The sequence below is a fragment of the Pyrus communis genome, chromosome 16 (assembly GCF_963583255.1).
Source record: "Pyrus communis chromosome 16, drPyrComm1.1, whole genome shotgun sequence".
In the NCBI taxonomy this organism is placed as follows: domain Eukaryota; kingdom Viridiplantae; phylum Streptophyta; class Magnoliopsida; order Rosales; family Rosaceae; genus Pyrus; species Pyrus communis.
The window spans coordinates 12,333,302-12,358,520 of NC_084818.1; the positions used below are offsets into that span (position 1 = coordinate 12,333,302).

The 25,219-nt window shown below is 37.5% G+C and overlaps 2 long non-coding RNA genes and 1 pseudogene across 2 annotated transcripts; 2 read left to right on the forward strand and 1 right to left on the reverse strand.

Annotated features, from left to right (window-relative positions):
- Positions 1 to 5,626: 5,626 nt before the first annotated feature.
- On the forward strand, positions 5,627 to 16,311 carry LOC137721007 (receptor-like protein EIX2; annotated as a pseudogene).
- Positions 16,312 to 16,680: 369 nt separating this feature from the next.
- On the reverse strand, positions 16,681 to 18,885 carry LOC137721283 (uncharacterized). The gene is made up of 3 exons (XR_011066617.1): positions 18,620 to 18,885; positions 17,726 to 17,901; positions 16,681 to 17,300 (listed from the first exon to the last, which is right to left on the reverse strand). It is a non-coding gene; the product is annotated as an uncharacterized lncRNA (long non-coding RNA).
- A 3,233-nt stretch (positions 18,886 to 22,118) lies between these two features.
- LOC137719645 (uncharacterized) lies at positions 22,119 to 24,344 on the forward strand. The gene is made up of 3 exons (XR_011066428.1): positions 22,119 to 22,567; positions 23,228 to 23,282; positions 23,820 to 24,344. It is a non-coding gene; the product is annotated as an uncharacterized lncRNA (long non-coding RNA).
- The last annotated feature ends 875 nt before the right edge of the window (positions 24,345 to 25,219 follow it).

Below are 25,219 nucleotides of genomic sequence, written 5' to 3' on the forward strand. Positions count from 1 at the left end.
GCAAAGACTTTGACTTCCATTGATCATCGGTTAGAGTGACATATGATTTATTCTTTTAGCATATCCTTGTAGTACTTGTCACTACGAACGTATAGGCGAAAGCCGTTTGCGAGTCCGAATTATGACGGTATAATTACGGACGTTTGAAGTTAGTTATTTAAAGGTAGTTAAATTATTTGAACTCCCACCTTGTGGAAAGACTAACTAATCAGCCTTAAGTAAAGAGGAAAATGAACCAATCAAATTAAAAGGGGTGGAGGACCAGTGAGAAATCATAAAAAAGGGAAAGAAAAAAAAAAAGGGGAAAAGCTAGGAGCTTTTCCTGTGGGTTTCGTCTGTACACCTCTACGACCACCCATCTTCCAAAGCCGATTCCGGCCAACTCCGATGGAGTTTTTCGACGCCACCACCACCATCTTGAAGCTCTCATTCCCCTCTACAAAACTCACCTAAGAATCACCTTAATTAACCATGGTATGTGATGGTTGGAGGCCACGAAAGTTGACTAAAATCAATAGTGCTCCGGCCACCCTTTTCGATTTTTCGACAAATCGACAAAGCGATGGCCGATGCCACCACTTGGGCTTTGTAGCCCATCATCCCAGGAGAAAAACCCAACCAACCTTGACCCCGTTGGACCACCGTAGACGACAAATCGACGTTAGGAAGTTTTAGGCACCTGCTAGCTTTGTGAGCAAAATTGACCATCTTCCGTCCACTTTTGGACTTCGTGGCAGGCGACGATAGATCGTGATGTCTCGATGTGTGTGCAAGATAATCATAGCGTGGACTCCAGGTGAGTGGGTATTTTTCTTTCATAGGCATATAATTGATAGTTACACAAGCACTTCTATAGTGATCTATGCTTGTTACCTACAATTAATCATTGCGAACTACGAATGGCTTGATCCCTGTTTAGGGTACGTAGGCAGTCTAACAAGACGTTAGATGCAGCCATATAATAAATGAGATTAAATAATTGAGACAATAGCCTTGTTTAGTGAATTGAGCAATGTGAGGGACATTGGTGGGAAGTGTGAGATTTAGCTATATGATTTGGTGATTAAATGTTGATCGTAAATCAATGCGTGAAGAATCAAGAAATTGAAGTAAGGAAGGTAAGTAATGATAGTTAATGTAACTAGGGTCTAATTGGGCTTATCACTAATGATTACTCTCAAAAGTAAATAGTTTGGGAGTAGGGTGTTATTGATTGTACATGTTACGCCGTATTATATATTTTGGGGATATCATGAAATGTTTGGGTTTAGATTGCATCATGGCATATTCATATGGATATTACTTGGACCTAACTATTGTGAATGCTTTGAAGTGCTATATGACGCGGCGGACGCCTAGGTAAGCTTTAGGTGAGTACATGTTGATGTTAGTGAGTATGATTGTGTTGAGATATATTATAGCTCATAAACCTGCACCCTGGTGTTAGTGCTCCCGCCCGTAGCTAGGGCACAGTCCTTCACGTGATGTTCACCTCACGCACCTTACGCTCACCTTAGATCCAAGGTAGGTGCACAGTCCTGTCGTACAGACCACTTTAGGTGGTTCAGACCCGTAGGTGACCCGCGATTATTCGCACAGTCTTCACGTGATTGTAGCACTTGAGCGTATTTATTTACACCCAGTCTTGTTGTACAGACCACTTTAGGTGGTTCCGACTCGTGTGCAGGTATACTTATTGAGCTATTAGCTAGCATGATTGATGAGATATAGATATGTCGTATAGGTCACTATAGGTGACTCCGACTTATATGCTAGCATGATTGATGAGATATGAATAAGTCGTACAGGTCACTATAGGTGACTCCGACTTATATGCTAGCCATGATTGATAAGATATGAATAAGTCGTACAGGTCACTATAGGTGACTCCAACTTTATAGTGACTCCAACTTATATGCTAGCCATGAATGATGAGATATGGATAAGTCGTACAGGTCACTATAGGTGACTCCGACTTATATGCTTACCATGATTGATGAGATATAGATAAGTTGTACATGTCATATTAGCTGACTCCGACTGATATATCATTTTGTATTGATTAAGTTCATTTGGCCTACTTATTAATGCATGGTGGAGTTGATGGCAAACCGTGGTTTTGGCCATTTCTGAGTATGGTTTGGATATATGTATATATGTTGTATTGTCTTATGGAAAACGATACGAGTTTTACATTGAGGGGCATTACTTTTAGAAAGGTAATAACTTTGGGAAGCTTGGTTTTATTGCTCACTCACACTCTCTGTTTGGTGCCCTCCAGGTTTTAGTTGTTGAGTTTGTATCGACAAGGATATGTGGCGAATCTTAGTATTGATGGATATTTCTGAGGGTATGATTCTTACCCATACTCCTGTACCTTACTTATGCTCTGACATCATGTGTGAAATGGGTTCGCTCCCACTCACAACGCACTCTGGTATTTAAAATTTTTAGGTTCAAATTATTTCCATTTTTCTACACTCTATCACATTTTATGGCTTCGTCACCTTCCAAGTATCGGCCAGCACAGCTCGATTCAGGGTCCAAGTGGACTTTCTGGGTCGGAGTGTGTCATGTTCTGTTTTAATTAGAGCGTTAAACTAGTAATTTCATAGGGTTTTGGTTAACAATGAGTATTTTATTAATTAGTAGAGGATTTCTGCCCCATATTTTTTATTCATGTTCTGTTTTAATTAGAAGTTTAAACTGATAATTTCATAGGATTTTGGTTGACAATGAGTGTTTTATTAATTAGTAAAGATTTTATTTCTTTAATTAGAGATATGTTAGGATTACATATAGGTGATGTTTTGAAGAAGAAAAAAACAGCAAAATTTGGTTGTGTGAAATTACATTTCTGTCCCATATTTTTTATTCATGTTCTATTTTAATTAGAGGGTTAAACTGATAATTTCATAGGATTTTGATTGACAATGAGTGTTTTATTAATTAATAGAGATTCTTATCTTTGCGCAATATATTTTTACTTTTAAAAAAGCAGCACTTGAAAGATTCATGAAAGGCTAAGGCAAATACATTTAAAGGTAAATTACACAAAATTACTTTAATTATGGATCGAACCATAATTTCATACCTTATGTTTTAAATATTGCAATATCATACCTCTACTTTTGAATTCATTGCAATATCAGACATCCATTAAATTTTTTGTAAATTTCATTGTTAAATGATGACGTGGCTAGCGTTGGGTCAACTCCTCACCAATTGAATTTAAAATTAATTAATTAATAATAAATTATTAATTTTTCCTCCCTCTCCTCGCATCTCTCTCCGTCTTCTCTTCTTCGTCTACTCTGCCATCAGGTCCGACAAGGCCGACATGGACGTCGAGACCTTCTACAACAACATCATCACTGCCATCTTCGTCGAGGAAGACGAGATCGTACTAGGCACCGGCCCATGTGGCCGAATTACGCCTGCTGACGTGGAGGTAGCCGTCGGAATTGTCAAGCATACGAGACCCGACGATGCCGATCCCGCTCCGGTGACAGCTGCTCCACCCAAGTTTTCTGATGCAGCCCCGCCCCTGATTCTTCGCTCAACTGTGATGCCATTTACCACGATGCAGGCTGCTGCTTTGAAGAACATGGTGGAAAGTCTTTCGGTGCCGACTTTCCGGGTCGAGTATCCTATTAACAGTGACGCCATCGACGCCATCTATGATATGGTAAATTGTGGACAGTGTATAGACCAATTGAATTGTTAGTTTGCAATGTCATTTGGTTTGATTACTGTTTGAAATTCTGGGATGGGGGAATGTGGAGAGAGAGAGCGTGGTGGGAGAAAAGAAAGAGACAATGGGCGAGGGATTTAGGTTTTTGTACAGGCAAAAAAAATGGCTTTCGTCGTTGACGGGGTTAAGAGCAGAGAGAGAGAGGAAAGGGGACTAGAGGTTGAATTATGGTGGGGTTTCGGTGACGAGTGGTGAGATTCGAGGCAATATGGATGGAAGATGTCGTCGGATTTGGGAAGCCGACGGTGGAGTAGACGAGGGAGAGAAGTGGGAGAGAGAAGCGAGGGGAGAGTGAGGGTTTATTAATAAATTTTAATTATTAAATAAAAAATTTTAGGTAGTGGACCTCGCGCCTGCCACGTATCACTTAATAGCAGGTAGTGGACCTCGTGCCTGCCATGTATCCTTTAATTAATTTTTAAATTTAGTGATGCAGGTAGTGGACCTCGCGCCTGCCACGTATCACTTAATAGTGAAATTGATGGAATATTTAATGGAGATATGACATTGCAATGAAATCATAAGTTGATGTATGATATTGACATTGCAATGTTTAAAATATGAGGTATGAGATTGTGGTTCGACCCATAATTGAGGTAATTTTGTATAATTTACCCTACATTTAATAATTTCAAGACAAATCGCTAAGTCAAGTCAAAACATTTTTATTTGTAGCGTGAAATTTTTTATTTTGTTTGTCACTTATTGCCTCAGCTTGTAATTTATTTGTATACATGGACAGATCCATATAGGGACCCGGGAGGTCCCGGGACCCTCCGAAAGCCCGAAGAAACACTTGTGATCGACCTTCAGGACCCTCCAACAATTTAGGCAGGTACAGCGGAGAGGGTTGTTGCCTCCATGGATGTGCATGCAGCAGTGGTCATAACGAAGAAGGGGTTTCTAATTTTTGTTTTAATCCTCCAAATCGGTGCAACATCCCAACTTTAAACTCAAGTTATCCCATCCCCTAGCACCATTTGCCGTTGCACCACCTCTAGTTGCCTAATTTTATTTCTTCCAAATTCATTTAAGTTTTTTTAATCCTAGACTCTAGTCTCAACTCCCAATTGTAATATATATGTTACATTAACAAATTTCATCTTTGTAGATTCATTAATTGATGCGTTATCTAGTGGCAAGCCACAGTTATCCACCCCTTATAGGGGCTTGGAAGACTCACAGAGGCATTTCAGCTTTCTCTTGGCCACAGTTAAGCAGACTCATCAGCTTTGAGCCTCAAACTTGGGACCTCCCTATTTTTTGTATTTTGAAAGCCGAAATCCGCGCTCTTACCACTGGGCCACTTGATGTGGTTGATTATTCAATGAACAAAATTCAATAAAAAATAGTGATATGGAATCAAGCTAGTCTAATTTTTTTTTTTTTTTTTGAACTTTTATCTTGGGACCCCCCGATCTTGAAATCCTGGATCCGTCACTGTTTGTATATGTACATTTTTTTTTATAGAGCCACTAAAACGAAATACCAAACTAAATGGAAAAGTATAATTCATATTTACGCGAAACAAAAACAGTAAAAACACGTCAAATACAGGTATGCAAATAATGTGTATCACATTTTCATTTGATTTATTGTACAACCAAACACATGACTCTAACAAACCCATTCCAAGTTAGTTTTCCGAACCAACATCTATTCACAGCCAAGAAATTAAACTTGGAGCTTTGCTTTTGCTCCCAAATCAAAATCCTGAATCAATAGGGTTGATTGAGTTGAATTAAGATGGAGAGTGACGGAATCAGTTGCTTGAAGAAATTCTTTCGTGCTTTAAGTGTGGTCTTAACCTTACTACAATGTGTCAACCCTCCCCTTTCCCTTGGATTCAAAAATATTTCTTCAGGAGGAGTGATGAGCTGCATTGAGAGGGAAAGAGAAGCACCCTTTGCTTTCAAACAGGGCCTCGTGGATCACTACAATTTCCTCTCTTTGTGGGGAAGAGAAGAACACAAGCAAGATTGTTGCAATTGGGTAGGCGTCCACTGCAGCAACCGAACCAACCATCTTACTCACTATTCGGTTTGATTTTTCTTTTCGGGTTGGTTTTTTTTAATGTATATGTTCAATAAAGATAACACCGTTGCATGGCCACTTAGTACTACAGTTTAGTGGTATTCATTTTCACTTGTAAGTGAAAGGTTTTAGGTTTGATTATCGCAAAAGGCGAATTTGAACCACATTATTGTTAGTCCATTATGAGGCTTAGCCCACTCTCCCACCCCTTAGTGTAGATAATATAGTTTATTCAAAGAAAACAGAAAAAACATCGTTGCATGGTACACTATATCACCAATGTATGCATTGTTGAAACTTCAAAAGGAGGCCGAATGCTTATTTATTCCATTACCAAAAATAAGGTAAGATGCATATATTCCAGTACTAAAAATGATAAAACAATTAAAAAAAAAAATTGATACCAATAATTGAATCAAGCTAAGCTTACTTTACGAGGATAACCAAACAAAACAACTGGGCAAAAGCCTTATTCAAACATAAGGCACCGACCTCAAATAATTATAATGCAAAAACTAAATTCTAATAATTATATGCAATGGGAAATTAACATAGAATCCATTTCATACCGTTTATTAGTTAAGCAATTGGCTCCTGCCAAAGTCCATTTCATCTTAAGCACTTGGCAATAAAAAACAATAACAAATCCTTAAGTTAATTGCATAAGTACACAGTGTAATGTATTAGTTAGTAAGGGTTAAGTATCATAATACTCGTGTAAATGGGTTTATAATTCGGTTGAGTTTGGTTTAGTTTGATTTCCGAACTTCTGAAACTGAAACTAAGCCAATATAATCCAATTCGGTTTATTTCAGTTTTGGTTCGATGTTCAGTTTGATTGTTTTTCGGTTTCAATTTTTCGAACCAATCTCTATTGGGTTGGATTGATGCTTTGCTCGTCCATGTCAACCCAAACCCAATCCAATTTCTACTCAAATTGCTCATGCACATATTACTCGTCCCACTTCATATTATATAAGCTAGATACAAGTTTGGAATGGCTATAGTTTATTGTTTGCTTTTTATTTGAACAATGTGCGATAATGTTGCTTTTTGTTAAAATATTGATATTGTCTTGTCATTTAATTTCAACTTCGCATGGTTGAAACTTTAAAATGCATCTTTGCTATTTGGTTTATTTTTTTAATAAATTGTGATGTGTAAAATTGAATTTTAAATAGTTTTGCGTTATTTGATTCAAAATTTGAGATCTATTTTATAAAATAATGGGTTAAAAAGATTGAATATGATAAAAGGATAATACTTGGGTGACTGTTCAGCACCTCATCAAACCAAACATTCTTCTTCTCCCTCATCGAACCTGAATCCCCTCTCATCTCTGGCGACGCACCCACAACCCCTCTCTTCTCCGGTGACCCCAATCCCGGTGACCCAATCCCTATTTCCTGCGACCCACCAATCCCTTTCTTCTACAGCGACTGCGATCGTCGTCCTCCGTTATGGACGACGGCGATGATTGCGACCTATCATCATCAATTCGGACAGTCCCTCTCCCCATTTGATCGGTGATGTTTGTGCCTTGTGGTGACGAGCAAGATCCTGAAGCGACAATTTCTGCCATTAATTAATTTGGATCTCCATAGTGGTTACAATCAGTGAGTGAAGAAGAACCTCAAGGAAGAGCATGAATCTCGTTTTTATAAAAGTAAATCGTACGAGTTCAGTTAGATGGGTGATAGCTTTTTGTGAAAGAATTTGCAATCTTTTTTGCTGGTCTGGAACTGTCAGTACCCAAGTACTATCCTTGATAAATTTAGGCAAACCCGAATTCACTTGAGTAAGCCCGAACCCAATTTAAACCCAAAACCGAATAAACAACAACAATGGAAGAAGAGGCAAAGCCAGCCGTGTCCACAGCCACCCAAGTCCTCCCATCCCCTCTGAGCTCCGCCGAAGTTCTCCCTGTATAGCCTCCGCCGTTTTCTCTTCCTTCCAAGACCAAGAAGAGACCTCTTGAAAATGATGCCCTTTTCTCCAACTCATCCACTCTCTAAAAGGTTCGCGCCGTCCTCATTTTCTCGAGGTACAGTTAAAAACCCATCTCCCAAGTTTTGCATCTTTATGTGAATTTCTTGTGAATTTTGAAGATTTTTGTGATCTGGGACCGGGTTTTCTTTCTATTCAATTGTGAATTTGGGTTTGTTTGGATTCACAATTTGAATGTCTTTAACATTTCTAAATATTTCATTTTCTATAAAAAGATTAGATAAATGTGTAATCTTTGTAATTCCGCTGCCTTGTACTTGCATTTTAGTCTTTATTAATGTGTTAAGTGATCGTTACGTAATCTGTATGCCATGGGTAGAATTTAGAAGTTGATTTGGTCCTTTTGACACTGCAGGGGATAGGCCTATGGGAGTTAACTTGGTTTGTAGATTGTTCATCTATCAACGTTGTCATTGTAATCATTCTCAATCAATTTCTTTAAATCCTGCTGTTGTGCGCTGCTTCATTTGTTTGCTACATTAAATGAAGTATGGATGGAGTAACTTTTTGTTTTTTGTCATCTTGAAGGTTCTCCGGACCCCTGACTTTCGAACGTGCAAATCATCCGAAGAAATTCAAGATTGTCAGCTCATCAGGATTTTGTTTTCATCTTTTCACACAATGACATATATTTATCCCTTGAGTTTAATATGATAAAGCTGAGCTGATTTGTTAATCTTAAAATTGATTATGTATGTTGCAAATTGCAGATGTGAAGCTGCTGATGGAACTTTGCAAACAGATGATAGCGGAAACAGTTTAGGCCATAAGAAATAAGAATGCGCCAGGTGAAAAGCCCCAAGATACAAGGGCTTTTGGAAAACCATCAGAAAAGAAGTTTCCATCAGGTGTAGCCAGCGAGAATCAGCGGGCTGAAGATGGTCAGACTCAAGGGACAAATATTGTTGGTGGGTCTGCTTTTGGGTGGAATTTCATTACATTTGTAGGTGAAGACCCAGTTTACTATGGAATAACAAAGGAGTCATTTCGAGCTAATGGCAGCAAAGAAACAGTTCTGTAATCCTACCGTTATCATAGATTCTGATTTCATTAGAATGGTTATTCACCTTGATTCTTGAAATGGGATCAGTGGATGTTGTAATATTAGAATGGATGTAATGATTTGATCAGCTGAAATTTATGTAGCAATTTTATTACAGAAAGACAAGTTGTTTGAGTAGTATATTCGCTGGAGATATGGTACTATTATCTGGACATCGGACTAGGACATCAACTTAAAACGGTTGCAGTGTGCCAAGTGTGCATGCAGGCCCAAATGCAAACCCAGACCAAGGTAAGCCATCTGCTGCCATGTTTCTTTCCCTTGCAGCTCCAGTTGCAGAAGAGGCTTTTAACAATCAACAGTGACCCCCAAAAGTTGGATATTCCTCTCTCTCTAAATATATGCTTTGCAAAAGCCAACTGAACTTTAATACATTTTTTCTTCTAATTGCACCCAAAGGCAAATCTTATTTTAGTGCTTGTAAATTTGGATCGAAAGAGGGAAAAGACAGAAGAAATAAAACTCACATATAAATCAAAGAAATGATTAAAAAAATAAAAAACCAAAATTAACAAAATCCAAACCTGCCCCATTTTCTACCTGCACGAAGGCCGAATACACAAAAGTCCAAATTGCCAAATTGCCAAATTCCTTGTTTCTAAGAGAGAGGGGCCTCCCAAATTCCCTGATTTGTCTCGAACCAGGCCCCTCCCAAATTCCTTGTTTCGATTCGAAGGAGGATGAGAAACCGGCCAGTCCAGCGGCAGAACTGATGACAAAAAGCAGGGTCAACCAACGGGTTTGGGGTTTGGGGATTGGGGATTGTGGGTTAGGGTTCTTCTTGGGGATTGGGTGAGAGAGATTTTCGGATAAAGGTGCAAATGGTGACTAAGTTGAAGGAAATAACTCATTTATATACGAGGGTAATTAAGTTATTTCAACGTGTAAGAAAAATTATATTTCTGTCCTATTGTTTGTTGTGCATGGCGTGTGCATATTCGGTTTGTCCTATTTCAATCCTAAGATTAAGAAAATTGGTCATTTTTAACAATTTCTCAAATTTTTAAGCTTACTTATGTGATATTAAGTATGGCCATTGTAGTAACTAGTAAGGTTTTAATAGTTTAAAATTATCAAACTAACTGACTTATGTGCTTGGCATTTTAAACACTAAGAGGAAGAGCGTTTGTAACAAATATTGGATTAAACGTTAAGGTTTTAGTAGTTTAAAATTATCAAACTATTAGTGAGGTTTTAGTAGTTTAAAATTCAATTCCCACCACCGCCGCATATTTTTTCATATTTTCACACTTCTAAATGAATTATTATGAGTTTTTAATGTGCTTTAGCATTTTAAATTGCTTTGTATTTTTAAAGTGCCTTGAAAATTTTTAAGCTTACTTATGTGATATTAAGTATGGCTATTGTAGTAACTAGTAAGGTTTTAGAGTTTAAAATTATCAAACTAACTTTTTATCTTAATGGGTTGAAACAAATCATCCACATGTAAACCCGTTAACGACCTTATTAACGGGTAACCCAATAACAACTTGATTAGTTATTTTATTGATTCGAAATCCGTTGTTTTTTATCGTGGAGGGTCCCACTCTAACTACATCGATATTGTCCCCAACTTTACCACCTGTTCAATCTGTCAGGTGTGAGGTTTTACCACAAAAGGTCTCGGTATTAGTTAGAGTGGGGTAATCATATTTAAACCCCATTGTTTTCTTTTCACCCACCGATGTGGAATTCCAACACTCCTCCTCACGTGTAACCCCATTTAGTGGTTCACATGTAGAGATCCATACATTGGCAATTGACACTCAAAGGTCGGCTCTATGTTAAGAGTCCATACTTGTTTTCAATGGAACTCAGAGGCCAACTCTCTGTTAAGAGTCCTGACTTGTTTCCTTCTTGGTGACAAGCTTGTTGGCTTGCACGGGCTCGAACCTTGACTCTAATACCATGTTGAAATTTTTTTAGATCGACGGGCTCGAGGGGTCCCACTTTAACGACATCAACATTGTCTCGAACTTTACCACCTCACTTGCCCAATCTGTCAGGTGTGGAGTTTTACCATAAAAGGCATCGGTATTAGTTAGAATGGGTTAATCATATTTAAAACCCATTGTTTTCTTTTCACCCACCGATGTGAAATTCCAACAATAAGCTCATCACAGAGTTCCCTGTTGATCAGCACACATCTTTTGAAGTGGAGGTTCACAGTGTTGTGGATTTCCAGCCTAAACAGAGGGATCAAAACTTTGGAGCTGAGTGCCTATTGGAATTTTTTCATAAAAGTTGTTGTATGACGAGTCCAAGAAACAGAAACTATTTATCCGAGCAAGGCTTGCTGGAATTCTGCCCAGTTTCTGGTTTCTTGACAAATATAAAAAAGTTTTTACAGAAGAAAAGTATGCCTTACAGTTGTAGTAGTTAAAGGTTAAAGCAGAGTCACTTGTTCATACATGACTGGATTGATATACAAAACACTGCAAATTCTGTCAATGTCATTCAATAACAATTGAATAATGGGCGTGCAGAAATCTCACTTCATAAATTAGACAAAGACAACTCAAATGATCAGGTATTGACTTGACTTTCTAATTGAATAATTCATATAGATAGTGGTAACTACACAGTAAAATCGAATTTTTCTTTGTGGACGAATAGGAAGTGTCATTGTAATGGGGAAATTAATGGACCAAAACCCTTTGGTAGTGGCCCTCAACTACCAACAGACTTCTCTTCTAGTATTGAATCGTATCAAACTTGCAACAAGTTATCGATCAAGTTATGCCAAAAAAAAAAAAAAAAAAAAGGATAAACCAGTTGACTTAATCAAGAAGGATATTCCATTTTAACCAATTCGATAGTTTTTATATTTTAGTTTCAATTTTTTTTTTCTTTGGGTAAGATATGGAGGGGAAATATCGGGGAGGAATTTTTAAAAAATGTATATGGAAGAGTAACAAAATAAAAAGTAAGAATGATTTCCGCTCCCCTTGAAATTCAGAATTTGCCCCATTTTTGTTCTCATAATTCCTAGAACTTCTAATTTTAGTGCTAAACTGTGATGATGTTTCGCTGAATTGCTGCTTTTAATAATTAAATGTTCATATGGAACATCTTGAACATGCTATACTTACTTGCAGTGGCGAATCCATAATTTTAACATTGGGTGGTCCTAGTATAAAATATTCAAGGATTTTGTAGATGGAAATAGTGCGCAACGGGCAAATGATTTTTCTCCATTTTCTAAATGAAACATTTTGTCGAGTACTTTCTGTATATATGGACGGTATTGTTTTGTTCTTTGAAGATTAAAGGTCTTGTAAAATTTTCAGTGTCAATTTTTCTTGACATCTAATAACTTGAAAAGTCTCTCTTGAGAACAAGTAGCAAGTTTGCTATAGCAGTCTGCTTCCCCTTGAACTTACACTCAAAGTTCAAATCCCCCTCCTCATAGTTAGTTTAGATTAGAATATTGCTCGAATCAGAAAAGCTAGATGTTGCCCCAAACTCAAGCCCTATGATGGACATGAAAGTATGATTCTGGTGTAAGCACTTGCTCAAATAATATTGATCTTTTTTACCATAACATCCCACCTACTGAAGCGTGCGTTGAGTGCCTCACTTTTAAAGGAATTAACTTTCATCCCATATCACTTAAAAAGATAATCACTTTGGAAATTTGTGGTTTTGATAAAATTAGTGGAATTATCGTCCCATGTATATCAATGATATGGTTTTGATAGAATTATTATAAAGTAATTATATTTTATCAAAACTTAGCGGGTGGACATAATTCAATATTATTTCAAAATTTGGTAAAGAGTCATCAATATCTGGTGCATAAAAAGGTATATTTTTATAAATCATGATGTCTAGTGGAATCATTGTAATCTTAATTTGACTTTAATGAACATGGTTGAACTTGAGGGAAGGTAGTGCTTCAAAGTCCTTTACACTAGGATTTCCATATACCTTGGTGAATCGAAAAAAAAGTAGTTTGGCGGAAAGCAAATTAGGTAAAGACTCACCTATATCTCATATATGGTGCATTAAAAAGTTTCAGTTTATCAATTATGTTGTTTAGTAGAATTATTGTATTGCCAGCATCTCCAATGGGGATCTTAAATGGAGTGCCCACAACCCTATAGCCTCTAAATATAGGGACAAATGGCTTCCCATTGGCCATAATAAAGATCCTCAAAGTATCCCAAAATATAAGGACTCACTAATTACCTCAAAGAAATCTTCAAAGAGTGGGCACCAATGTAGATTTTGAGTAGGAAACAAGCCTCACTAACATGATAATGCTGCACAACAGCTTCTCTCACTTCCAGACGGACACATCGTCAATCATGGGCCCCACACCATACTTGTGACATTTTCCATTCTTTTAGCCGTTGGGAAACACACAGTAGAAATAGTTTTTTGGTTTGTTTTCTTGTTTTTATCAACGCCCACAAGCTTCATTTAGGGATTCAAATATTCCATTGAAGCCCCTGAAAAAGTCCTCAAGAGTGATGGTGGAGACCTATAATTAGGGTCTCCCATTCGAGATGCCCTTGGTACTTGATGTAATTTATCAGGCTCTGTTTTGGTCACCTATTACATTGCCTCTGATTGTTACTTGTAGGCCTACCTTTCTTTATAGCGTGCTTGAGATAAAATGGCATATGAACTGGAGAAGGAGAACTATTGGATATTCTATTATATAAAGATTTTCACGACTATTGGATATTTTATCTTTACTTTTCTCCATTCATTATGTATCATTCAGTTTTACGTATTATTGAAGATTTTTCTCATTTTGTAATATTTTCTTTTTATAATTTGCCTTTCAATCCCATGACTCGAAAATCCCCCACCCAAATATAGTGTGTCATAGATTGTCAACGATTGAGTTGCAGCATTTAAAATATTTGGACCTTTCTTCCATTAACTTCAATGGAACCCGACTTCCAAATTTCATGGGTTCTCTTTCCAATTTAAGACACCTCGGTCTCTCTGATACTTCTTTCGGTGGTCGATTTCCAAGTCAAGTTGGAAACCTTACCCACTTGCAATATCTTGATCTCAGTGGGAATGACTTTAATAGTGTGGAAAATCTGAATTCATGGCTCCCTTATCTTTCTTCTTTAACATATTTGGATCTGAGTAACACCAATCTCAGTAATGTTCATGACTGGCTGGAAATAGTTAGTAAACTCCCTAAACTTACTTGTCATTATGGGGGTGTGGTCTTCCTTCTCCTGTAATCCATTCCAATACTCTTTTTAACATAAATTCTTCAAAAGCTCTTGCTCATGTTGACTTCTCTGATAACCAATGCACTTCTCCGACAACCAATGCACTTCTCCTTCAATATATTTATGGTTGTCTAACTACAATACTAGCCTTGTCCATCTTGACGTCTCTAACAACAGTTTAACTGGTTTAATTCCCAGTGTCAAGAAAACTTGACCTCTCTTGTCCATCTATATCTCTATAAGAACAAATTTGACGGGGTGAATCCGCATTCTTTTTCCAGCTTATGCAGTTTGCAAGAACTGTCCCTAGCCAATACTAGTTTGAGTGGACAATTTTCCAATTTTGTTCAAATGTTGTCTACGTGTGTTCAAAACTCGTTAGAGTATCTGTACCTCTGTGACAATCATCTTTCTGGATCAATTCCTAATCTTACAAACTTTTCATCATTGAAAGTATTCTCTCTCGAGAAATCAATTGAGTGGAACATTTTCTGAAAGTATTGGGCAACTGTCTAATCTTGAGCAAATGAACTTGGCTATGAATGCTCTGGAAGGTGTGTTTTCGGAAAGCCACTTCTCGAATCTCTCTAGATTAACATATTTGGATTTGTCCTCCAACTCGCTAGTTTTAAGCTTCAATTCTAATTGGGTTCCTCCATTTAAATTGAGGTATATATATTTGGGGTCTTGCAAAATGGGTCTGTATTTTCCAAAATGGCTTCAAACTCAGAATGAGTATTCATACCTCAATATTTCTTATGCTGGAATTGTGGATGTCCTTCCAAGCTGGTTTTGGGGTACGACTTGTAACGTGCAACTTATCAGTCTTTTCAATAACCAAATTGGAGAAATGTTTCCAAATTTAACAACGAATTTTACATATTATCCTGAAATACATTTGAGTGCAAACCAAATCGAAGGTCCAATTCCCTCAACTCTATCGCATGTGTCATATTTGGATCTCTCTAGTAATAACATTTCAGGGTCAATTTCTATCTTGTGTGAAGCATACAAGAGTTTAATGTTTCTTAATCTCTCAAACAACAATTGCTCCGGAGAACTTCCACAATTCTGGACACATTTTGACCATCTAGTCATGCTTGATTTGAGTTACAATGCTTTTTCAGGCAAAATTCCATCCACAGTGGGCTCACTATATCACGTGGAAACATTGAAATTAAGAAGCAACAGATTTGTTGGCGAGTTTCCTTCATCCTTAAAGAATTGCACCAGTTTAAAAGTTATTGATGTTGGATACAATCAATTATTAGGACCCATACCAAAATGGTTAGGGGTTAGCCTTCAGAAATTGGTTGTCCTGATGCTTTCCTCTAATAACTTCAACATAAGCATGCCATCTGAACTATGCCGTCTAACAAACATTCAAAACTTGGATGTGTCTGCGAATAACATCTCTAGAACAATACCAAAATGCCTCAGCAATTTTACTATTTTGGCACAGAAAGGAAACTCATCTCCGACCCTTCAACATTCGTACCTAAGAGATGATACTTTCTATGCGGTTAATTATATGGATGATGCAACATTTATATGGAAGGGAAGAATGTACTCGTACAAAAACACTTTGGGACTTGTTAAGAGAATTGATTTCTCAAGCAATAGATTAACGGGGGAGATTCCAAGTGAAATCACGGATCTTGTTGGGTTAGTTTCTTTAAACCTGTCGAGAAACGGATTGACAGGTGAGTTACGTGCAAAGATTGGAAAGTTGCAATCATTGGATGCCCTTGATTTGTCAAGAAACCAGATAAATGGCAGAATTCCAACAAGCCTTGCTCAGATATATGGTCTTAGTGTCATGGACTTGTCATACAATAACTTTATTGGCAAAATTCCAACTGGCACTTAGCTCCAAAGTTTTGATCCCTCTGATTATGCTGGAAATCGTCAGCTGTGCAAACCTCCACTTCCAAAGATCTGTGGTGATCAACAGGAAACTCCGATCTTGAGCAACGAAGAAGAAAAGGATGAGCCTATAACATGGGGATTTTACATCAGCATAGCGCTTGGCTTTATTGTTGGATTTTGGAGAGTTTGTGGCGGTCTGATTTTTGTGAGGCCATGGGAGATACTCGTACTTCAGGTTCTTGAATGTCTTGAATGATTGGTTTTATGTGAGGGTGATTTCAATCAAGCAGCACTTCAATTAAGAAATGGTATGTAAATGTGATTTTATTTGTCTTTCTTAAATTTAAGCAATATGCATGCATCTATTCGTAAAGTCTTTCAGATTAATTTCACTGTCTTCTTCAAAACTTAATTGCATGTACTTGTTTATTTTTATCTACAGCTTCACTTCACTGAAAGAGCTTTCATGAACCATTATCTGTACAAGTTTTCTAAGTATTGAGTTATCATAATAAAGAACTTTACTACTAAATCTCCTTGGCAGATGATTTGTTAGTGTTAATTATTTGTAAGAAGTTTACTGCTACATTTACTTTATCAAGACCTTTCTGCAGTATATGTTTTGATTCATGATATAAACTAAAGAAATTCAGTTAATTCTGGACTGCATATGATTGTTTTGTTCGTCGTAAATTTTAGTTCAATGGATTGGTTGCAGTCTTGCGCATATGTCTATCAATGATCAGACAACATTTAACAAACTAATTATTATTAAAATTCATCATAAATAATACACCAGGAATCCTATATGCTTTCTACACACAAATTTCAAGCTTCTGAATGACATCCTCCCTACCAGTGTTTTTTACAACTTTCTGTTTTTCTTTCTATTTTGTCAAAGTAACTCATATACTCGAATCATTTGATGCACAGGAAATCAAATCAAATAAAACAATTCAAATACAACATATACTGCTGGAAGATGACAAAATCTAATACCGTGGAAATGATGAAGCTTTGGCTCCAGTGGTTTTAAACCTTATGATCGACGGCTATATAAGCTGAGAGCCAAACCGAGAGAAGTGGCAAACTAGGCACCTTGTTGACCGGCCTAGATTTTCACTTCTGTCCAGCTGCTTTGCTCCTTTAGGATTCAAGCATAGTACCCTCCGTAAGTGCTGCTTGAGCTTCACCATCCATTCCAAGGGCCGAAAGGGCGACAGCCTGAAGATAACATGCAAGTGCCAAACTGGGGAAACTACTTGTGCTTGCATTGCATCATTTATAGCTTCCTGAGGCTTGTCACTCATGAGATAAGACAAACTACGCCAGGCAAAAATTGTTGGAGAAACCATTGTTCCAAACCAATGAACTGCAAGTGAAATAGAACCGTCAGCAACGATAACAAATGCAGAGAAAGCAGCAATTAAGGATTTACCATTTTTTTTTTTTCCTTTCAGTTTTGTTCCCTTTATTGGTCATGCAAGTAGAGTTACTAGGTTCAGATACTCTAAGATACCTTAAATTACCAATTTCGTTTCTTCAAATCTTCCTATCATTAATTAGAAGATAAAATGCAACGATCGTATTCTGACTGGATATCTTACACCAAAGACCAAACAAAATTTCGTGCGAAGTTGTGTTTAGTAATTTATTTTAACAGGTCAGATAAAGAACATCCTATTGAAGGTCAAATTCAAATATCGGTATGAACATGAAAGCAACTCTTACCAAACCTCTACTCAGAATTTCCCACAAGTATCATAATAAGAACCTAACATGTGAATAACACTCAACTGTGGTTCTGAAGTCCTTGTGATTAAAAGCAGAATCCCCCCTTGTCTTTGAGAGTCTCCAAACTGGGGAAACTACTTGTGCCTGCATTGCATCGTTGAGAGCTTGCCACTCATGAGATAAGACAAACTACGCCGGGCAAAAGTTGTTGGAGAAACAATCGTTTCGACATCAATGAACTGCAAGTGAAATTAAACTGTAATCAACGATAACAAATGCAGATAAAACAGCAATCAAGGATTTACTAAGTTTTTTTCCGGTTTTGTTCTTTTTATTGGTCATGCAAGTAGAGTTACTAGGTCCAGGTACTCTAAGGTACCTTCAACTACCAATTTTCGCAAAACACGTCGTTCCTAACTGATTAAAAATGCTTCTCTCTACATTCAGGGAAGAAAAGAGAAAGTGCTCAATTATCTACAAAGCATAGCGGTCCAAAAGCATTCCTAAATCACATTTTCTCCAGCTTTTTACAATCGCAACTTTGGCTTCGTCCTAAACAATCCAATCTAAGTGATAGAAAGATCGCTTTGGGCGTCTTGAGCAATCAAATACCAAAATATTTGTAATTACAGAGTGGTAACTACACAAGCAGAGAAAACTACCCAAAATCTCACTCACATTATCATTTTGCTAAAAAGACAAGAACAAAATCGACAAAAAGCGAAAACAAAACATACCCAACTAGTCCAGTTACACAACACACCTTCATTCTACAACTAACAATTGTAAATCAAACCCGAAATGGAAAAACCCCCAAATTTGTGAGCTCAAATTGCACACATGAGAAATTAAATTGTGAACCCAAATATTAAATTTTCATTTTCTCGCTACCCTTTTCGTAAGAGGATCAAAGTTTGAATTCTGAAGATGAAATTGCGGGAAGAAAAAGGAACTTACAGGGTCAAGAGCGTTGGGCTCGGAGCCGTAATCAGCAGTCAAGAGGAAATAGGCAGCAGTGCAGTGGCCACCACGTCGTCCACCTCTCCAGCCTTTCGCTTTGTGAGTTAATCGCGATGCTTTTGCTTTCGCTTGGATTCTCTGGAAAGAAAAAGGGTTTAAAGATGTAGACTTTTGACAGTTGGTTTTAGAGAAAGTGATTAAGTTTTAAGTGAGGGCTTTCATTGTTGGGAGGGGAAGAAAGCACAAGATGGAATTGGAAGCAAAATGGGTTTTTTCTTTATTTTATAGTTTACTAGATTCAAATATAAAAGTTATATATATATATATATATATATATATAATATATGAAAAGGAGAGAAGTGGGAGAGAAATGATTTTTTTGATTTTTCTTGAAATTAAAATGCAATGATGAGGAGGTTTGTAAATATAAGTTGAGAAATGCTATTATTACTTTAAAATTTTCATTTGCACTCCTTATGAGTAGGGATGCAACATGAGTTGGGTCATGCCCAACCTAATTTCAAACCCGATCGAGAGGGTTAGAATGAAAGAAAACTCGTCCGAACCCAACCCGACCTCATAGGGATGCAACATGAGTTGGGTCATGCCCAACCTGATTTCAATCCCGATCGAGAAGGTTAGAATGAAGGAAAAACTCGTCCAAACCCAACCCGACCTCAACCTGATTATTATTTGGTTGTAGGGGTGGGTTTGGTTCCTTTCTATTTGGTTTTTTGCCGAAATTGAAGTTACTATTCGATTCGATTGTTTTTTTAATTTTTTCATTCGCTTGACTTTTGTTCGGTTTTTTATATATATATTTTTTCAATGAGTACTAACACTGTTGCATGGTACATTATATCACTAATGTATGCATTGTTGAAACTTCAAAGAGAGGGCAGATGCATATTTATTCCATTACCAAAAATAAGGGAAGATGCATATACTCCAGTACCAAATAAAACAACTGGGCAAAAGCCTTATTCAATCGTAAGGCACTGACCTCAAATAATTTTAATGCAAAAACTGAATTCTAATAATTATATGCAATGGGAAATTAACATAGAATCCATTTCATACCGTGTCTTAGTTAAGTAATTGGCTCCTGCCAAAATCCATTTCATCACTTGGCAATAAAAAACAATAACAAATCCTTAAACTAATCGTACAATAAAAAACAATAACGAATCCTTAAACTAATTGCATATGTACACAGTAATGTATTAGTTAGTAAGGGTTACTTATGTATCATAAAAATCGTTTAAATCGGTTTAGAATTCGGTTCGGTTTGGTTTAGTTAGGTTTCCGAACTCTTGACACCGAAACCAAATCAATATAATTCAGTTCGATTTGGTTTTTCTAATCCGGTTCGATTTTTCTTTGGTTCGGTTTATTTCGGTTTCAGTTTGTTGTTCGGTTCGGTTTGTTTTCAGTTTTCGATTTTTCGAACCCACCCCTTTTGGGTTGGGTTGGGTTGATGTTTGCTTGTCCATGTCAAGCCAAATCCAATCCGATTTCTAACCCAAATTGCTCATGCACATATTACCCGTCCCACTTCATATTATATAACTAGATAAAAGTTTGGGAGGACTATACTTGAGTTTGTTGTTTGCTTTGCATTTGAACAATGAACAAGTGTTGCTTTTAAGGGTGGGCATACAGGTACAGGAACCGCGGGTTGGGGCGGGCAATCATGGTTCGGGGCTGGTACGGGCCGGTTCCAGTTTTTTGAGGATAGAAATGGGGTGGGGCAGGTCCATAGTATTTAAGGGGCGGACCGAGTCCTAGGATTTGGATAACAGGACCCCGGACGGCCTGTTTCTAACTATAACCCATTTACAAATTCTCTAAACCTAATCCATTATCCATTCCATCCCATCGTCCCTTTCCTTCCTGGACTTAAACTAGACTCCCACTTGAGTCATCTCCTCCACCACCACGACAGCTCAGCTCCCTCGACGACACCACCTATTCCTCATTCTCTTCTCCCTCCCACCCTTGAATTGATTGCTTTGATTGCTTCGAGATTTCTACAAAACCAATATGGATGAAGCATCAAAATTCAAAAAACCTAGGAGATCAATCAAATTCTGAAATACCCATTCAAAGAACACAAAGGCACTGCCCCCCACGTGCACATTTTTGACAAAAGGTTTCATCTTGGTGGAAAATATAATTAAAAATTAGGACTTTCTGCCTTTTATCAGAAGGATATGGAACTCATCTTCGGTTTGGTAGGCGATGGCTTCGTCGTCTTGCAAAACATACAAAATCATGGTGCTCGACACCCAAAAGCTCATCGTAGCCAGCGGCGTGTCCGCCAACAAGGTTCAGTTCACGAAATACATACAGAAGACTACCATCGTCGATCTGAGTCAGATTGGAGCCTCGCGCCATCGTCGTCGATCGGAGTCAAGAGATAGAGACCTTGATTTGGGATTGGGAGAGATGAGCAAGAGAGACGGGGACCACCAACTTCACCGATTCACCACTGGTGGTTCAGCTGCTGGTGTGGGTAGCTTCTAACCCGTCGATTTCGTTGGTAGTGGGAGCAATCTGGAACCGTGGAACGTTCTGGAGCTCTGTATCAAAACCAAAAAAGAAAAAGAAAAAAGTTAATTGGGCTCGTGGACCAGCCTCGAAACGGCCTGTTTGAAATGGGCCTGGTTAGGGCCGGTTCCCAAACTTAAAAACCCTCTACCCGGTCCGGCCCGCCCCATTACTGTTTAAAACAAGTAAGGTCCGGTTCCTTCAAAATTGGGCCCGGGCCGACCCTAGTTGCTTTTACGTTTTATTGTTGGTTAAAGCATTGATATTGTATTGTCATTTAATTTCAATTTTGCATGGTTGGAACTTTTGATATGCGTTCCATGCTATTTGGTTTATTTTTATTATGGAGGGTGATGTGTAAAATTGAATTTTAAACAATTTTGCATTATTTGGTTCAAAATTTGAGATTTATCTTATAAATAATGTGTTAGAAGATTGAATTTGATAAAATTGGGCAAACCCAAATTTAACTCGAGTAAGCCGAACCCAATTTAAACCCGTACTTGAGTAACCCCCTAGGAACCCAAACCCAACCTATACCCGAATTAGAAATGTTGGGTTAGGATTTGGTCAACCATCTAACTCACACAATTCGTCCAAGTTGCACCCTACTCACAAATTTATCTTTCTTTCTAAATATAGGAAGTTTGAAGGGCTAATAATAAAAATTTTAAAAATAGATTTAATAAGGACAACAATGATGAGAGCACAAGCATGATGAAAGTATAAGATGCGTTTAAAAGGGATGTACAGAGTGGTCAAGTGCTTGGCGTAAAAGTGATATTGATTAACTTGGATTTTGAGAAAACTCCACATTGCATCAACTTGTCAATTGCACATTTTAGCAACCAAATTGTATAAACTGGTGTTAAGCTCTTCTGAAGTAAATGGAATGCAAAATCATGAAACGTTATTAAGCTCATTTTTTCGCCTGAAAATTATGAATTTAAGGAGACAGAAAGACAGGGCACTAGAAAATAGAGGAAAGAGAATGGAAGAGCCTAATACATCTACTTTATTCTACAAGAGATTTGTATAAAGAACGAGAGTCTACTTTCTTAAGTTCGTTGTTCGTGATTATATTTATCAATTGTGTCTCCCTAACATTATACTATTATTCCTCCTGTGCGATTTAAAAGTTAAAACCCATCAGTCCTTTAACTCCCCAGACAAACAGCACCGATGGAAGAAGAAACAAAGCCAGCCGAGTCCACAGCTACCCAAGTCCTCCCAACCCCTCTGAGCTCCGCCGAAGTTCTCCCTGTATAGCCTCCTCCGTCTTCTCTTCCTCCCAAGACCAAGAAGAGACCTCTTGAAAATGATGCTCTCTTCTCCAACTCATCCACCCTCTACAGGGTTCGCAGCGTCCTCAAAGAGGTCCGTCCTCATTTCGAGGTACAGCTAAAAACCCATGTCCCAAGTTTTGCATCTTTATGTGAATTTCTTGTAAATTTTGAAGATTTTTGTGATCTAGGTTTTCTTTTTATTGAATTGTGGATTTGGGTTTGTTTGGATTCACAATTTGCATGTCTTTAACCTTTCTAAATATTTCATTTTTCTTTAATAAGATAAAATAAATTTATAATCTTTGTAATTCCGCTGCCTTGTACTTACATTTTCGGTTGCAAAATTCTAATATTTGAACTATTAAGTGAAGAATGAAGGCATATGATTTATGTTCTCAAGTGAATTGAGGTGTTTCTATTTTGTATTACGTGAAGCTGTCAAAATTAGTTTTTATTTGCTACATTTCGGATAGTGTTCTATTATTTTAGGCTGCAGACCAAGTGTAATATGTTAAATGTATGTTATATCATTATGTAATCTGTATGCCATGGGTAGAATTTAGAAGTTGATTAGGTCCTCTTGAGACTGTTGGGGAGGCCTTTGGGTGTTAACTTGGTTTGTAGATTGTTCGTCTATCAAGGTTGTCAATGTAATCACTTTAAATCCTGCTGTTTTGAACTGCTTCTTCTGTAACTTGTTGTCTTTCGGATAGTGTTCTATTATTTGAAGTATGCATGAAGTAACTTGTTGTCTTTTGTTATCTTGAAGGTTCTCCAGACCCCTGACTTTGGAACATGCAAGCCATCCGAAGAAATTCAAGAATGTAAGCTCATCAAGATTTTGTTTTCATCTTTTCACACAATGACATATAGTTATCCCTTGAGTTGTATGATAAACCTGAGCTGATTTGTTAATATTAAAATAAGTGGTTATTAATGCGGTGCTTATGATGACATCCGACTTTCATTCACGTGCTAACTTGGTTTATTAATCTGTCGGGTGAATGATCATATTGAGTTTCACCCTTGAAACTCAGTTTGTGATAATTTTATTGTTGGCCACCCAATACTAGATATTGTTAGTAGCATTCTGATGGCCTTTTGCTTCCTTTACGAGGAGATATCTGTCTCACTCATCTTCTTATGTTGACGCATGGTTCTGTCCTGAGTTTCTTGAGCTCCATGTATGCCTTTTCTCCAGTTTTTGTATCCCTTTGGATACTTTTGAGTTCAAGGCTTTTTGATGGAGCCAATTGCATGAGATGTTGTTTGTTACTTGCCATTTGACGGACAAGTAGAAAGTGACTTTTTATGGATTGATCATGGGATGTGCTTGTGATCATGTATGTTGCAAATTGCAGATGTGAAGCTTCTGATGGAACTTTGCAAACAGATGACGGCAGAAACAGTTTCGGCAACAAGAAGTAAGAATGCACCAGCTGAAAAGCCCCAAGATACAAGGGCTTTTGGGAAGCCATCAGAAAATAAGTTTCCATCAGGTGTAGCCAGTGAGAAGCAGCGGGGTGAAGATGGTCAGACTCAAGGGACATATATTGTTGGTGGGTCTGCTTTTTTCTTGAATTTCATTATATTTGTAGGCGAAGAACCAGTCTACTATGGAATAACAAAGGAGTCATTTTGAGCTAATGGCAGCAAAGAAACGGTTCTGTAATCGTTCCGTTATCTTAGACTGTGATTGCTAGCAGAAAATATTAATCCTACCCCATTATATATATAAAAAAGGGGGATTTCATTGATGATTTCATTAGAATGGCTATTCACCTTGATTCTTCAAATGGGATCAGTGGATGTTTTAAATTTGTAATATTTGAATGGATGTAATGATTTGATGAACTAAAATTTATGTCAGCAATTTTATTATAGAAAGACAGGCTGTTTGATTAGTATCTTCACTGGAGACATGGATGGTACTATTATCTGGACGTCGGACCAGACATCTGCTAGGGACATCAACTTAAAACAGTTGCAGTGTGTCAAGTCTCAAATGCAAACCCAGACCAAGGTAAGCCATCTGCTGCCATGTTTCTTTCCCTTGCAGATCCAGTTGCAGAAGAGGCTTTTAACAATCGAGAGTGACCCTCAAAAGTTGGATATTCCTCTCCCTCTGTAAATATATTCTTCTGCATAAGGGTGATTCTGCGGACACCCAACTATAACGACAAATTCTTAGTTGTTCATAAACCATTCTTGGGTGCCCAGAGACAATTCTCGAGTGTCCATTGAATCACTCTTTTCGTAAGGAAAACAACTAGACACTGTCATATTCATTCACAATCTAACAATGTCCCTGCCCAAAATCCAACAACAAACCCGATCCCCTTACTGATGTAAAAATCCTCTCTATGCATCCAATGCAGGGATTGCAGTACGACCATGTTCTTTAGAGTCAAATTAAGACCAAGAACCACAATTACTTAGGAAAGCAAAATAATTCCACTTGATAAATCAAGTACCAAGAGCATCTCCCATACCGTCTTCATATTCGAGATTTCTTTGAGATATTTGGCGATTTCTTATATATTGAGATACCTTGAGACCTCTATTCTGGTTCATTAGAAGACATCTGTCCCTATATTTAGGTGATGGGTAATCCTAAGGAAACCAAATTTTTTAAACCAAATTTGCAAACCAAATGATGCGGTTGTTGATAATTGGATTATTATTTAAGCGTTGATTAACTTGCTTATTTCCTATTGGTGACACATCATTTGGTTTGCAAATTTAATTTAAAATTTTGGTC